Source organism: Cygnus atratus, chromosome 11, assembly GCF_013377495.2.
Source record: "Cygnus atratus isolate AKBS03 ecotype Queensland, Australia chromosome 11, CAtr_DNAZoo_HiC_assembly, whole genome shotgun sequence".
NCBI lineage: Eukaryota > Metazoa > Chordata > Aves > Anseriformes > Anatidae > Cygnus > Cygnus atratus.
This window is the reverse complement of record NC_066372.1, coordinates 455402-470582: the sequence shown is the minus strand read 5'-3', so window position 1 is coordinate 470582 and position 15181 is coordinate 455402.

Here is a 15181-nt window from a genome sequence, read left to right as displayed (position 1 = left end):
TTAAGGAACCCCTTGCAGCATACATCTGTTGAACAGATTTTATTTACTTTTATTTATAACTTTTATTCCCATTCTGAATATATGAAGCATCTGTTTCAGGAAGCATATGTTGTGTTTCAGTCTGCATTGCATCAAATTGCTGTCTCAAGTCACGTGGAACGAACTTATGAACAACTTTAGCATTAGCATTCTCGGTAGTACTTTCGCCACAAGATTTGCTTTCCATGTGGTTTAGCCGACTTTGAGATAGGCCATCTCTTTTTGAGTACTCTCCTCCGGTTGGCAGATCAAAATTTAGCAGCAGAGCTACAAGGCCAGGGAAGGAAACGGATTAATGGAAGGAAATGTTAACACTGGAAGAAAAAAAGGGCGGGGGGTTATTTGTCTGTATGCCTTTTTAAATAAAGATTTGTCAGTATTAGCACTGTCAAAATGAGCAGCATATCTTTACATATCTGTTCAGAAGCTTATCGAGAACTAGCGCATCACCATACGCCTGCCTTTTCATTACTGCATCCATTAAGTGTGCATTGTTAAGCAGGAAACAGCTATAGATCGCGACTAACCTGAGCGGGTAGTTTTGCTCTGGGATGTGTGTCGAAGAGGTGTTTCAAGTCCTTTAGCCATTGTAACAAGCTTGCTGGCAGCGTTCATTATTTTCTTCTCAGCTCTGACGAGAATCACAGAACATGAGAAAAAATTAAAAACCAATTCCTTTCAGATTGTACTTAAAGCTATTGCTAGCAAGAGCCAACAAACACTGAGAAGACAGTATGTCAGACTGCTCAGCAATTCTCAGGCATCGAGCTCGGCAGTGACCCTGTGCCAGCCTTATCAGACCGGCAGCACTTCAGGCTGCACAACTGATGCTCCAACATAGCCTGAATTGCCAGTGGAGTAACAGCATTATGCTAAAATTTACATAGCTCTTTCAAAAAGAAATTTCCAAACATGCTTAAGCTCACCCGTCATAGTTCCCATTATCAGTAAGAAGTTGCTGAAGACACGTCAAATAGTATTTCCGCATTTTCCGTGCTGTCTCTTGGCGCTCTCTTAAAACCTCCGCTCTAATCATAGCGGCAGCCCTCTCCTTACTTCCACGGATATAATTAAGCATATCACCTACACAAACACACTTCATTAGCGCTAGTTTAACCCAGGATGGGAAGGGAACAAAAAACAAGCAAACAAAAGGACATTCGAGCTAGTACCAAAAATCAGACACAGGAATTTAATTGGCTCGCTCCACATCTTCAGCAGCATTTTGCCAGCAGAAGGGGCAGGGACCAGAGAGGAATGTCGGCTGGCATATCCAGCACCAGGAATTCTTCCACAGAGGTACAGCTGGCACTCAGGGACCCACTGCCCTCCAGTAAGAGTTGGAGCTGCACTCGAATCCTCTCCTCAGCCAGATGCCTGCTGACTAAGCCAAAAGGGCCAGAAAGCAGGACACAGCACAAGAGAAAAGCAGATGCTCCCTCACAACAAGTTGCTGGGCTGGCAGCTGCTTTGCGGGAGAAACAAGATCAGCGCTCCAAATTGCCTTTACCATTTAACAACACATACATAATTTAGTGCTACAAAGAAATGAAGGCAAAACAAGGCTTCACCCCTCCAAATGAAGCTTGCCCAGCATCATGCCAACAACTCCATTTCTCACATTCACTCCAGCAAGAAAGCAAACAGCAGTTCTCAGGTGACTTGGCTGTCAGACTCCTGTGCAAGCTGGCTCAAGGATGAGGAAGCAACTGACGGAATTATTTTGCTCTCTTAACGTTTTAGCTAAGACTCTAGAACTTACTCTTAATCTTGCTCACGGTTGTAATGTACAGAGCACGCATTTCTTCCAGCCCTTTCACCGGGCAGCAGGACGTGCAGGGTTTTGAGACACCTCCATCTGACAGTGACCTGAAAAGCATACAAGTCACACACCACAATATGAGTAGCTTAGACCTGGTGAGCATCAGCTATTAAATCCTTTAAAAAGATCCCTTTTAAATACCTTGGCGGTGTTCCCAGGTCTCTCAGTTTAGCCTTCACCTCAGAGTTTTCGGCAGTTAGAGCTTCAAGAAACTTCTCATTTCCTAGAAAAGCAAGTAACAAACCATAAAACACTGTACTTGCCTACACTCCAGTCAAGTTCAACATCAGACATCACAAAAACTGCTGCCTCTGGTAGAAGAGCTCCAGGTCACAAAGCTTCACCAGACAACATTCAGCTATGGCAGCAACTACCATGCAGAAATCAAACATAACACATTTTAGTAAAGCCTCAATACAAAATCATCTCAGACTAATTGTCACCGGCCCTCAGCATGCAGCCAGCACAGCCAAGCCATTCTGAACTTCCCTTAGCTGACTCCCAGTGCGAACCTTTGCGCCGTGCTGATCTTCAACAGCAATTCCTAAACGTCACACATCACCCACGTGCCCAAAATGAATCTAACCCAACCCGGCTACTTCCAGAGCTCTACTGCGACCTCCTTTTGCTGAGAAAGGATGCGCTGTCTTCAGCTAATTAAAATAACCACATGAGGCTGGAACCCCGTTACAGAATGGGGCGGCAGCACCGATCGAGTCACCGACCCCTCGCAGTCTCAGCAAACTCCCGTCCGCGATCATCTGAGTCTCCACAGAGGTCTCCAAACAGGCAGCAGCAGGAGACTCCTAGGCTGAATTCTCAACTGTTCACTTATTTATTTATTTTCCAAGCCAACAGGCAAACAGGGGCTTCTGGAGTCAGCTGAAGGAAACTCTCCCAGCTGGGAAGACTCACATGCGGCTGACTTAAGTTAAGAAACTCACAAAGACTGGGCCACTTCCAGGAGAGCAACGGCTTCCTTCCATAGCCAGGACAGGGAGCTCTAGAGACAGAAGGGCTGCACTGCTTGCATTGTTTGGTGTTTAATAGATGGTTTGTTATTTTGGTGTTGAAGGAATTCAAGCCACATTACAGGCATAAAGCCAAAGGCTCTCTTGGGCTTTCTCACTCGATGTTTTTTGGTTGCACAAGAACTCAAACTAAACAGAAAGCCCCAGAGAGACTTTCATGCCTCCCATGAAGTTTTGCCACAGCTACACAGTCTTTGGCTTAGCCGTAGCACATGTGACAGCTTTGAGAACAGCTACAACGCTCAACCATACACAGATTACACAGATTACAAAAGAGGAGGGAACAGGGGAAGGCGAAAGGGAGAAGCATTGCCCAGGGGAGTCACATTTCCTCAACTAAACCCTTCATCAAAACAATCAGAAAAACTACCAGGCCGGGTGAAGTACCATTCCCAATACAACCGTGTCCTTGACATGATGGCAGAATTCCCTGTCTTGTCTAACAGCAGCAGCAGCAAGGAGTACGATTTGGTCGTCAAAGCTCTTGCTGAGTACTTACCCATTTCAAGACAGCATCTAGACCATACCCTGCTCAGCAGTCTCAACTCCGGCTTGCTTACGGAACTATCACACACCAAAGGCTGTCGCATTCCTCCATCTACAATGTTAGTCGCAACAGCTACCTCTCCCTCTACCAGCCACAGGCTCACCAGCCAAGACTGCTACTAACACACTTAGCTGGATGGCACAATCTGCCAGAGTGAAAACAAGCCCAATACCTCCATCTGTTCCAGTTCTCTGCAGGGGTGGACATCTTCTCGGCTTGCTTTGTGTTTCTGCCTGCTGACCAATGCTGTACGAAGGAGGTGTCGCCAGGTCTCCAGTTTCTCCTGTGCCTCGGGGCATGCTAGGGTATGCATTTTTATTGACGCTACTCACTAGCTCTTCATATTTCTGCAATTGAAAAACACTCTCTGAAAACCCAGCACAGAGCCACACAAAGAAGAAATAAAGGCGTGCCACAGCATACTGCTTAATTGCTTTAACTTAGCAGGAATAAAAGCAAGCAACCCAAAGGAGACCAGTAGACCTAGTAATTGCATCCCAGGTGCTTTAGCCCTGCAAAAGAACTGAAGACAGCAGCTCAAATCAGGACATGATGAGTTTTGAACAGGCTCCCAGACTTAAGATGGCAGGTGCACCTCCTTAATTTATCTGTCTCGGTGCTATAAAGGAACGCTCCTAACCTGCTATTCCTCTTCTTCAGACACTGAGAGTGTTAGAGATATGCTTAGCCTCTTCCTTTTCACTCGCTAGCCGTGCCTTAGCCCTCCCTCACAGGTCTAAAGGACTCTTCCTACCAGTAAACGTAGGTAGGAGTCTGACTTCTCAAAACCCTCTTCTGGTTGGCACTTACCACTTACAGAAGAATTACCTCTTTCCGTTCTTGCTTGTCCTTTTCCAGAATTGTGTGAACTGTTCTTCTGTAGGCCTTCTGTAAGCATGCCTTCAGTTTGCCTTTGCATTGATTATTTAATTGATCGGGAGCATCAGAACACCTGTCCTTCCAGGAACACTTACTAGCTGCGCACTCAACTAGCTCTTCATGGACTTCTTGCAACACGTGCTCAAGCTCAACCAGAATCTTCTCCTCACAACGACTGATCTCATCCTGAAGTCTCTTTGTTTCCTGAGCCTCCCACTCCCGCTGCTTCTGGTCTAGTAACATCTTCATTTCCGCCTCTTTCTGGGCGGAGAGACTGTTCTTCTGCTTTGCAAGATCCTCCTTTGCGGTGGCAAGTACCTCGTTAATCTTGGTTCTGTGGTCATCCAAGAAAAAACGGTAGTCTCTCTCATTCTGCTCTTGTATCCGCAAGATTTCTTCTTGCTTTTCTTTGTTCCACTGAGCACGGGCTCTGGCTAGTTCTGCTTTGATAGCCGCAGGCATTTCTTCTTTCTTTAGCTCCAACTCCTTCCTGAGAGAAACCACCTTTTCCTCCAGCTCTTTCATTCTTGCTCCAGACCTCTCTGTATTCTCATGTTCTTTCTTCCACTTCTCTTCGGCAGCTGAGAGAATCAGGGCTAACTGATCAACATATAAAACAGACCCGATCAATAAACACAGAATTCATATTAAAGCGTAACTGAGTAAATAATTAAGTGTACCTCAAAGTAAAGGAATAGCTCAATACCATCACCCATATGAGTGTTTTCAGCTACCTGCTTTGCTGCAGTCCCTTGGTGTTCCCTTTCACATTTTTCTTCTTCCGTCTTTATATTTACTTTATACTCTCTGAGGTCTCTTAATACTTGCAGCCACTTGTCACGAGCTTGGGTTAAAGCTTCCTCTACCTGTGAACAGGTAAAGAGCCTGCTTCAGTCGCCATCCCTGGGAACATTTTTATTATTACTTTCACATGGCAGCGAAAGTTGTGCATGGCAGTTACAATGGATCCAGGCAAATTGAACTATTTTTTTGTTACCTGGATGGCAAGGTGTTTACAGTATTTATTTTCCAGTTCTATTTCAAATTCTCTTAAGGCCTCTTCAGAGGACATATTTTCCTTCAGAGCCTTCTCGATCTGCAGCTTCTGATCTGCAATGATCCTTGCTAACTCTTTGAATGAAGCATCATCCACTACTGTCACTCTGTCAGTTTGGCTGCCACAGTCATTGCAGTCAGCTACAGTTCTTCTCACTTCTTCCAGCCTATTTCGCCATTCTCCTTCTATCCCTCCAATGACTTGTTCTATATTCTAAGGAAAAAAAATACATATATTTTTAAGACAATCTGCCCATTATTCAAATATAAACACACCTGCACTGGCATTTAACAAGCAAAAGTCAGCTTACACTAGTAAGCTTCCCTGACAGCAGAACACCAAAACCGTGCTCTGAGAGCACCGAGGTTCTTCCAAGCCACGTCTCTACATTTCTGAAAAGCATCAAAACCTAACGCTTTGAGGCGCTTCTTAGTCAGTGGGTCCCCTCACGCTCTCCCACTCCCCCGCGCCCTCCAAATACACACTTCCCGCTATCTGTTTGTTAAAGGAGATGATTTTTCTTCCTCCTCCCAGCTTTATTCTGTGTGGAAGGAGACAAAAGAAGACTTTCTCAGGATGACCAAATCAAACAGAATACAAAGCATAAACATTCAACACCCAATTAGTGTGGAAAACTCCAGCATGTTATAGCTGTGATTACGGTCTGTATGCTGCTTTACAAGGTCTAATTTTGCAAAGATCCCAAGCATACGTCATACCTACTGACTTCATCAGAAGCGCCTGAAACAGCAGACCCTTAACAACCACCTCAAACGGCAGAAGCACAATGAGTAAGTCTAGTGCACATACATACAAGTCCTCCTTCTGAAAATAAATTGGTTGCTTCATTTGGTTCATTTGAAATCCCCAGGTAAAAGCTCCATACCTTTTTTTCTTCCTTCTCCCAGTGGACTTTGGCTAACGCGACTTCCTTTTCAACCTGCTCTCCTTTTTCTTTCAGCCACTGCTGCTTTGCTGCTCTCATAGAATCACTGTATTTCTCTTCAAGCTTGCTCCTCAGAAGGTTAAGAGACTCTTCTTTTTCTTCTAGAAGCCATTTCTTGAGCTTGGCCAAAAAAAAAAGTGGCAATAATACTAAAAACACACCACAGATGAAGCATTCTCCAACATACAGCAAATTGCTCTGGTACAAAGCAGTGAGAATGCATGAGATGCACGATGCACTCTCTAGAGCTTGACTTTACCAACAACCCCTAGCACAGGAGATTTAGCTCTCAGAAAGAGGTGTTGTAAGGCACAATATCAGAGGTTACTACAGCCTATTGCCCTAAAGCACATTCTCTTATCTAGCATCCGCATCTCCCAGCGCTTTTTCAGCTGCATCTCTTTGCTGTGCTGGACTAAGCAAGACAGCTGACCTCCCTTCAGTCATTCTGCACTCATAGCTTCAGGAAAGCAATGCTGTTAATCAATGCTGCAGACTCCATTCGCTATTACTTAAAAAGAAAAAAAAAAACACAGCATTTGCACATCAGGTTTCTACAGGGAGAAGGAAACTTGCACTGTCACTAAGGTCTTTTGGAAACAAGCTCGAGATTGCAATAGCTCACGCTGCTGGCTGAATGGTCTCCAGGAGTCCACTTTATAAGAAGGACAACTGTGGGAAAAGGCATTGCCATTGGAAAGGGTTACTGCCACTGTATGTTAAACCACACAGCACAGCAGTAGGCTAACTTAACAATCAATAGGTCACACTGCTTATCTTTCTGATACGGCTGCATCTCTTCCAAGGCTCTGCTCCAAACAAAGTTCAAGCCACTCCTGCACATTACATTTTTAAAACAGGATGAACTGAGAGTGGTGTGTAGGTATGTCCAGTAGTACCTTCTCTTCTTTCAGCTGCTGCTCTTGCTCAAATTTCTGCCTTAAAGTAGCTTCCAAGGTGTCCTTCTCACCACAGACCGCTATGTAACATTCCTTCACCGCAGTCATCTCTCTGTTCAGCTCCTCTATGGTAGCCCTTCACAGCACAGATTACTCATTAGCAAACAGTCTTTACACTCACAGGACACTCAGTCTGTTTTAAAAAAGCATAACTGGCACCAAGGGCCAGACAGGAGCGGGGATGCTTCAGGAACAATGACAAAAAAGAAGAAAAAGAAAAGAAAAAGAAAAGCCTTCAGCTGCGAGACCCTCTCTTCGTGACTTTGTAGAAGCTGCTGGTTTTCTGCAGCATACTTCTCGATCAACTCTTTCTCAAACTGGGCTTTCATATCCTCATGATGTCGCTGATAAGTTCTTTCACACCTACAGTTCCAGGAAAGGAAAGGAAAGGAAAACACGCTTTAGTCCCCCTTGTAAATGGAGTTCTGCTCTTCTTTAAGCAAGAAACCAGATTTCCAGTGCAGACCCTTCCCCACAAACAGCTGGTACACAAACACACATGCAGGATAAAAATATCACAAAAGAAACAAAACAGAGTTAACAGACCTACCTGTCAAGCGCTTCTTGCTTATTCTCATCAAAATCTTGAACAATCTTTCTCATCTGACAGCAGAGACCCAGGTTTGAGTTTTTCAGTTTTTCCTCATTTTCTTTCAGTTCTTCAATAGTCAAAGTATGTTTCTGGACAAAGAGAAGTCAAGTAACAGGCAGGTTTTAAGGACCCTTTATAATGCAGGCTTTGGCACTTTTTTTTGGGGGGTGGGAGTAAGGAGAGGGATGCTACTTAGAAAAAAACAAAATGGAGAAAAGAACAAAGAAGAAAATTACTGCTGTGCAAAACATAAGTGGTATAATTAAATATTCCCTTTCAAAGCTTATATTTTTTTTCTTTGTGGAGTTACCAGCCCTCAAGGTCAAAATACTTCAGATAAATAGCAAAGTATGCCACCAACGTAAGAACTCCTCTAGTGAATTCAGAGAATATTTAGCATGTTACTACTGACAAGCAGTTCCTACTCATTATACCTCTATTTAGATAAACTTACGTTTTGAGGATCAACGATCAATGGATGATCATTCCACCGTCCATCAGGCTTCTGAGGCTCAACTGATCTAGAGAAAGACAAGACGCTTACCTAGGGTACTACGACCTCAACCGAGCAAAACAAACAAACAAAAAACTACTTCATTAAAGTAACTGGCATCTACTTTATTTCTCAAAGAGCCCCTGCCATACTGCCTACTGCAGTACAGCACTCCTTTTACGTGGATTACTCTCATTTACCCCATCAGCTGAGACTTGGCTCTGCTCTCAACAGCACAACTTAAGTAAGAATAACAAAAAATAAAGTACAAAGGGACTTACTGCTCCTCACTCTCGTGAATGCTACAGTCTGAATAGCTGGAGAGCTGGTCTCCACTGTCCTCCAGCATATCATGCAGAAGGTCTGTCAAGAGTTGTTGCAGCTGAAGCAGAACAAACCATATGCATTAGACACTTTTCAAAAGAACCCATAGGACTTCATGCAAAGACAGGCAAACACAGATGAAAGAGGCCACTTGCACAAAACCCTGACTTTCTTCCTCCATTGAAAAGGACATCATTCCTTGACAACACTGGAATTCACAGAGATTTGCACCACGCAATGCTTAAGAGACTACAGTTACCAACCTAGGAATTTTTCTGGGAAAAAAAAAAAAAACTTATCTAATGTTCCCTGGTGTATAATAAACAGGCAGGATTTTTCTGAAGGGTCATATTATATAAATAACATCTGTTTGGCTTGAAACTCCATTTTAGACTTTGGTGAGGGCAAAAACAACAGTCACAAATTGACTGGCTACCTTTACTAGTTCATATGGATTTTATAGTCAATATGCACAGTGACTAGTGAATAATCAATTTGATTATTTGATTAAACTAACAACGTAAACTAGGATAAAGGAATTGAATTTTCATATGAATGTATATAGCAGCCTAACCAAAAGTATACTTCAAAACTATTAATTCATGGCTTTTGTATTAGTGCAGAGTTCAGGACTGATAAACACTCATGCAGTGCTTTAAAACTACTAGAAGCACATCTGAATGACTGCACTGAAATAAGACAACTCCTTTTTTTAAAAACTGTTGCCATCTTTGGGATCATGGGAACATTCTGGAGGAAACGTTTCGAGCAAATCTATTTCAAAGCTTTTTAAGAAAAGGAACCAAATCATATTTTTGCATGCTAACATACACTATTCCAGAGTAGTTTAAACTGCCTTACAGAAAGCTAGTCAGTTTTTTTTTGCTTAGAAAGTTATTTTAAAATATAAAGATAGCAATAATAATTTAAAAAGGCAACAACCAAAAAGACTTCTCAACTTACTTGTTGTAATGACTCCTGTATAGTATGTACCTCTTCTTCCAGGTTTTCATAGAGACTTTGATATGGGGCCACGTGCTGCACTTCTTCTAGACCTGAGTAGTCCATCCCGTTTTTCTCATTGGGCAACTCAGGATCTACACAATATATTCAGTTATTACATGCAATGTCTGTATCCCAACCCAGTTTTTCTCTGAAGTCTCAGGCGAAGCACGTGTTCATTAGAGCAAAAACATGAACTGCCTCTTCTTAAATATTCCTTTAGTTTTTCAGTTGCAACTATGTCAGAACATAAATTATCATCTACAAAAACTTTATCTTAAAAGTATCATATTTTCTCAGATGCTACTGTAGATAATCTCTAAAAATCAAAGAATAGACTACGAGTTAAAGACATTTTTTCTAAACATCTACAGAACACCACCAGAGTACCAAAGGTTTGTCCCTAGAAATTTACCAGCAGCAAAAAGTCATTACTTTGGGGATGGGAGCTAGAGGGAGAACAAGAATAAATACACAAACACTTTCCACCACATAGTTACAACATTTCGGTCTAAACTTGTTGGCACAGCTGTTACAATACCAAAGAACAGGAGAAGAAATGAAATTGTTATCTACAGAGTTTTAATGTATTTGACAAGTTTTTCCCAATCATTAGGGCATTCCCTAGATTTACTGTATCTCAGCTCCAGGAAGCAGGAAAGGAAAGGCAACATCACTCACTGAAGACCACCTGTCCTTTGTGCTACTAGAAACTAAAGACACATTAAATCATAGGTTTCACTCCTCCACTGCCTTGGAATGAGTCAAAAAGAAAGCAGCACATCCACATCATCAGGAGGGGTCGTATTTAAACTGGGCTCAGTCTACCAGTTTAGCTAGCAGGACTCCAAGTGTGGGTAAGGGCTAAGCACTTCTAAAAGTGACATAAAATCACTCTTCTAATATGTAAATCTCTTCAATTTCCAGGAAAACAAATTGTTTTACTGTAACAGAAGACTTAAATGAATGCAAAAAGTCTTAAAACATCTTGACCAGTGAACACAGCATAGCCTCCATTCAGTGAGCTTAATAAACGTCACATCCCACTGATGCTGTCCCCACATCTGCTCTTCCTCATGAGGAAAACACACAAAATGTTTTTCCATAGACAAAGGTTACACAGATCCTGAACTTTTTTTAATAGGTGATGAAGTTTTAACTTGCACAAATGTACTTCAATCATTCCATGTTTGCTCTCAGCAGAAGCCTTGACAGGCTGGGCAAGCAGCCCCATTCCCAAACCATTCAGTTCCCCATTCCATCAAAAGCAACAAACCTTCAGCAGAAGCGCATTTTCCAGTTCAGTCCAACCATACAAGTAAGACTTTAAAGGCTGCTCTGATTGCAGCAGAGGGTCAGCTCCTGCTGACCCCAGCACTCCGAAGGCTCCTCAAGCAGTTGGTGAGGTCGCTAAGGACTCCCCCCCTCACAGCAACATGGAATGTTTCCATGCGCACCCACGGCCTCTTGTCCCACCACTGGGGAACCATTAAGAAGAGCGTGGCTTTGGCTTCTTTACACCCTCCCTCCGTACATATTGGCCGTACATGTTTGGCCTCTTTACACCTGCCCATCCATACATATTTGTGTATGTGGATAAGATCACCCCTGAGCCTTCTCTTCTCCCGGCTAACCTGGCCCACCTCATGGCCTCTCCTCACAGGAGAGATGTTCCTCTCAACTCCCTAAACTTATAATCCTACTTATGCACATATACTTTCTCTTTCCCTCTCTCTGAGCAATAACTCCACAATTATTCACTGCTTGTTCACTGTTGTGTGCACAAGCGCAATGTTCTTCATCCAAGTAGAAAGTTTTGGAACAGATATCAGATCCCACACCACGTTTGCAACAGCATCTTAACAAGTCCTACAGCTGTTGTTCTACAACACATTTTTGCAAATATTTTTTATGTTACCTATGCTCCAGAAAGTGATCTGTTAAGTCAATGTTGGGCAGATTACTGCACATGAAAATGATTTTATCAACCCATAGGAAACACTCTGAACAGTCACATTAAACACATTTTTGCAAATTCCCTTGACAAAACAATAGGAACATCCAAAAAAATTCTACTAAAAAAAGAACATCAGCTTTTGTAGATATTAAAATTTGTAATTTATAATCCAAATTCAAAGTGTTCCTCATTCTTTTCTAAATTATACAGATTTTTAAAGAAAGACAGCTGTTGCTTTCTAATTAAAAAAAAAATTACAAGGCTGAGAAATAAATGTCTCAGCAGCTGCAGAGCTCTCTGGAGTTGTAAGCACACCTAGATATAAAATAAATATTAGGTGAGCAAGGATTTAACTGGTTTTGCAATCTACATCCACATTCTCACATGCATTGAAGCGCTGGTTACTGATGTTGCCTGGTACTGTGATGCAATACAAATAAAACAGCAAGTGTCTAGATTTAAACATTATCCCTTTTACTAGGTGGGATTGGAAAGACTCCACCCCTCCTCCCTCCTTCACGTGTCTGTTTAACATCTTCTACCTGTCCCACAGGAGAGGAAGGGAGCACAAACCCAGCAAGTTTTTTAAAAGCTACAGAGAAACAACAAAATTAAGTTACTCTTACAAAGAACACTGAGCAAGACAACAGATGGAAAATATACGAAGGAAAACGTACCGTAAAAGGTTACATTCCAGAAAAATTTTAAGAGCAGTTCATGTATAGGCACAAAGCTTGGCACATTATGGAGCAGCTACATAGAAGCTACTGAACCCATCTGGGGTGAAGGATTACGTGGAAAAGTGTGCTCTGTACACACCAGAGAGAGCTGGGGGCCTCAGCTGCTCCATCTGAGCCATCGGTGGTGTCTGACAGGATGGCTGCATGGTTTCTTCTGCAAGCTTTCTTCACCTGGCAAAGGTTTCTGGACGAGGCCAAGGAATGAGTCTGTCTGATCAGTTGGTTCAAGCACCTGTTCAAGCACCTCTTAAACAGCAATAAATGCGTCTCTTTTCCTTAGCTTCTGCTACTTGGAAAAATGCTTGAGCAAACCAGAAAAGCCATTCCACGTTGGAAAAAGAAGCCTCCACTCAGGGATTAGAGGACAACCAGCAAAAGCTTTCCCCTGCACACAAGGCCACAGCTATTTCCTCAACTTAGGGCGGGGAATTTGGGTTCCCCCACAGGCAGCAGCTCCTGCCAGGTCACCTGCTCCCACATGGTCTCCTCTGCATGGGCTACAGCTCCAGCGTGGGGTCTGCTCTGGTGGGGGTCCTCCACAGGCCGCAGCCTCTGTCAGTGCAGGTCCACCTGCTCCACTGTGGTCTCCTCCACGGGCTGCAGCGTGGAACCCTGCTCCACCGTAGTACCCCATGGACTGCAGGGGGACAGTCTGCTTCACCATGGTCCTCACCACAGGCCGCAGGGGACTTCTGCTCAGGTGCCTGGCGCACCTCTCCCCCTCCTTCTTCACTGACCTTGGTGCCTGCAAGGCTGTTTCTCACGCCTCTCTCTCGCCCAGCTGCTGATCCCTAGCATTTTTTTTTTTCCTTTCTTAAAAATGCTCGCACAGAGGCACAGACATTGCTTATTGGCTCAGCTCTGGCCAACAGCAGGGCCCTTATCTAACATGGGGCAGCTTTTGGATTCTTCTCGCAGAATCCACCCCTATGGCCCCCCCGCTACCAAAACCTTGCCACGTAAACTCACTACACCTGCACACAAGGCCACAGCTATTTCCTCAACTTAGAGCTGGGAATTTCGCCCTTGAACTTAACCACTGCCCGTGTTTGTTTAGGCACGAGCAGTCTCTCGTGGCCTTGTTTTGCTCCCACTGACGATGACAAACCCCACCTTCACTAAAGAGAAGTGGGGTTGCATTTATGGGCAACATTAAAAGCCACCAAGAAATGCAGAGCTCTCTCACTCCATCACCTTACAAAGTCTCCAGACACAAACCAGTCTTGCAGACCAAGAGCTGTAACGCATTCTGCCTTGCCAGCTGGCCTGAAATATAAACAGACAAGGCAGTTTGGTAAAGGAAGTTAAATACATTTTTCTCCATATGATCTCTCCTCAATCTTGCTCTGTTTTCCTCTTAAACACTGAGAAGATTCTCCGATTAAGCGTTGTTGTTTGACTGTGAGACCATCCTTATAAGAGTTAAACATTGTCACACATGAAACGCTTATGTATCATGGAGGAGAATATTGTGGAAGAAGTAAGGCTAGTAGCAGGATTGCTACCCTGGACTTTCTAAGAGCCAACTTCGACCTCTTCTGGGACCTGCTTGGGAGTATCTCATGGGCTAGGTTGCTAGAAGGCAAGAGTACTTGTGAGAGCTGGGCTACATTTAAACAGCACTTCTTCCAAGCTCAGGATCGGTGCATCCCTAAGAGTAGGAAATCAGGGAAGGGGGGCAGGAAACCAGCGTGGATGAGCAAGGAGCTCATCGATAAGATCAAAAGGAAGAGGAAGGTCTATGAAATGTGGAAAAAGGGCTTGTCCTCTTGGGAGGAGTATAGAAGTGTTGTCAGGGCCTGCAGGGACTCGATGAGGAAGGCTAAAGCCCACCTAGAGATGAGGCTTTCAAAAGAGATAAAAGATAATAAGAAGGTTTTTTTAAAGTATGTAAACAGTAGAAGGAAGACTAGGGATAATGTGGGTCCCTTGCTGAACGAGGGGGGTGTCCTGGTAACGGGAAATGCCGAGAAGGCGGAGATACTGAATGCTTTCTTTGCTTCAGTCTTTGCTTCAAGGACTCCCCCCCGGGACTCCTCAACCCTGGCGGGAAGAGAAAGGGTCTGGGAAATGGAGGGCTCCCCCCTGGTTGACGAGAGAGTGGTTCGGGAGCGCTTGAGTGGGCTCAATGCACACAGATCCATGGGTCCCAATGGGATGCATCTGCGTGTGCTAAGGGAGTTGGCAGAGGTGATCGCCGAACCACTCTATCATCTTTGAAAGGTCCTGGAGAACAGGAGAGGTGCCTGAAGGTTGGAGGATAGCCAATGTCACTCCGGTCTTCAAGAAGGGCAAGAAGGAGGATCCGGGAAACTACAGGCCAGTCAGTCTCACCTCTGTCCCTGGAAAGGTGTTGGAACAGTTTGTTCTGGATGCCATCTCCAAGCAAGTGGAAGAGAAGAATGGTATGAGGAGTAGTCAGCATGGATTCACCAAGTGGAAGTCATGCTCGACCAACCTCGTTGCCTTCTATGATGGCATCACCAGCTGGGTAGATGGGGGGAGAGCAATGGATGTCATCTACCTTGACTTTAGCAAGGCTTTTGATACTGTCTCCCACGACATCCTGTTAGCAAAGCTGAGAAAGTGTGGGATGGAGAAGTGGACAGTAAGGTGGGTTGAGAACTGGCTGACTGGCCAAGCTCAGAGGGTGGTGATCGGCGGCGCAGTCTGGCTGGAGACCTGTGACTAGCAGTGTTCCCCAGGGGTCGGTGCTGGGTCCAGTCTTGTTCAACATCTTCATTGATGACCTTGATGAGGGAATAGTGTCTGCCCTCAGCAAGGACGCTGATG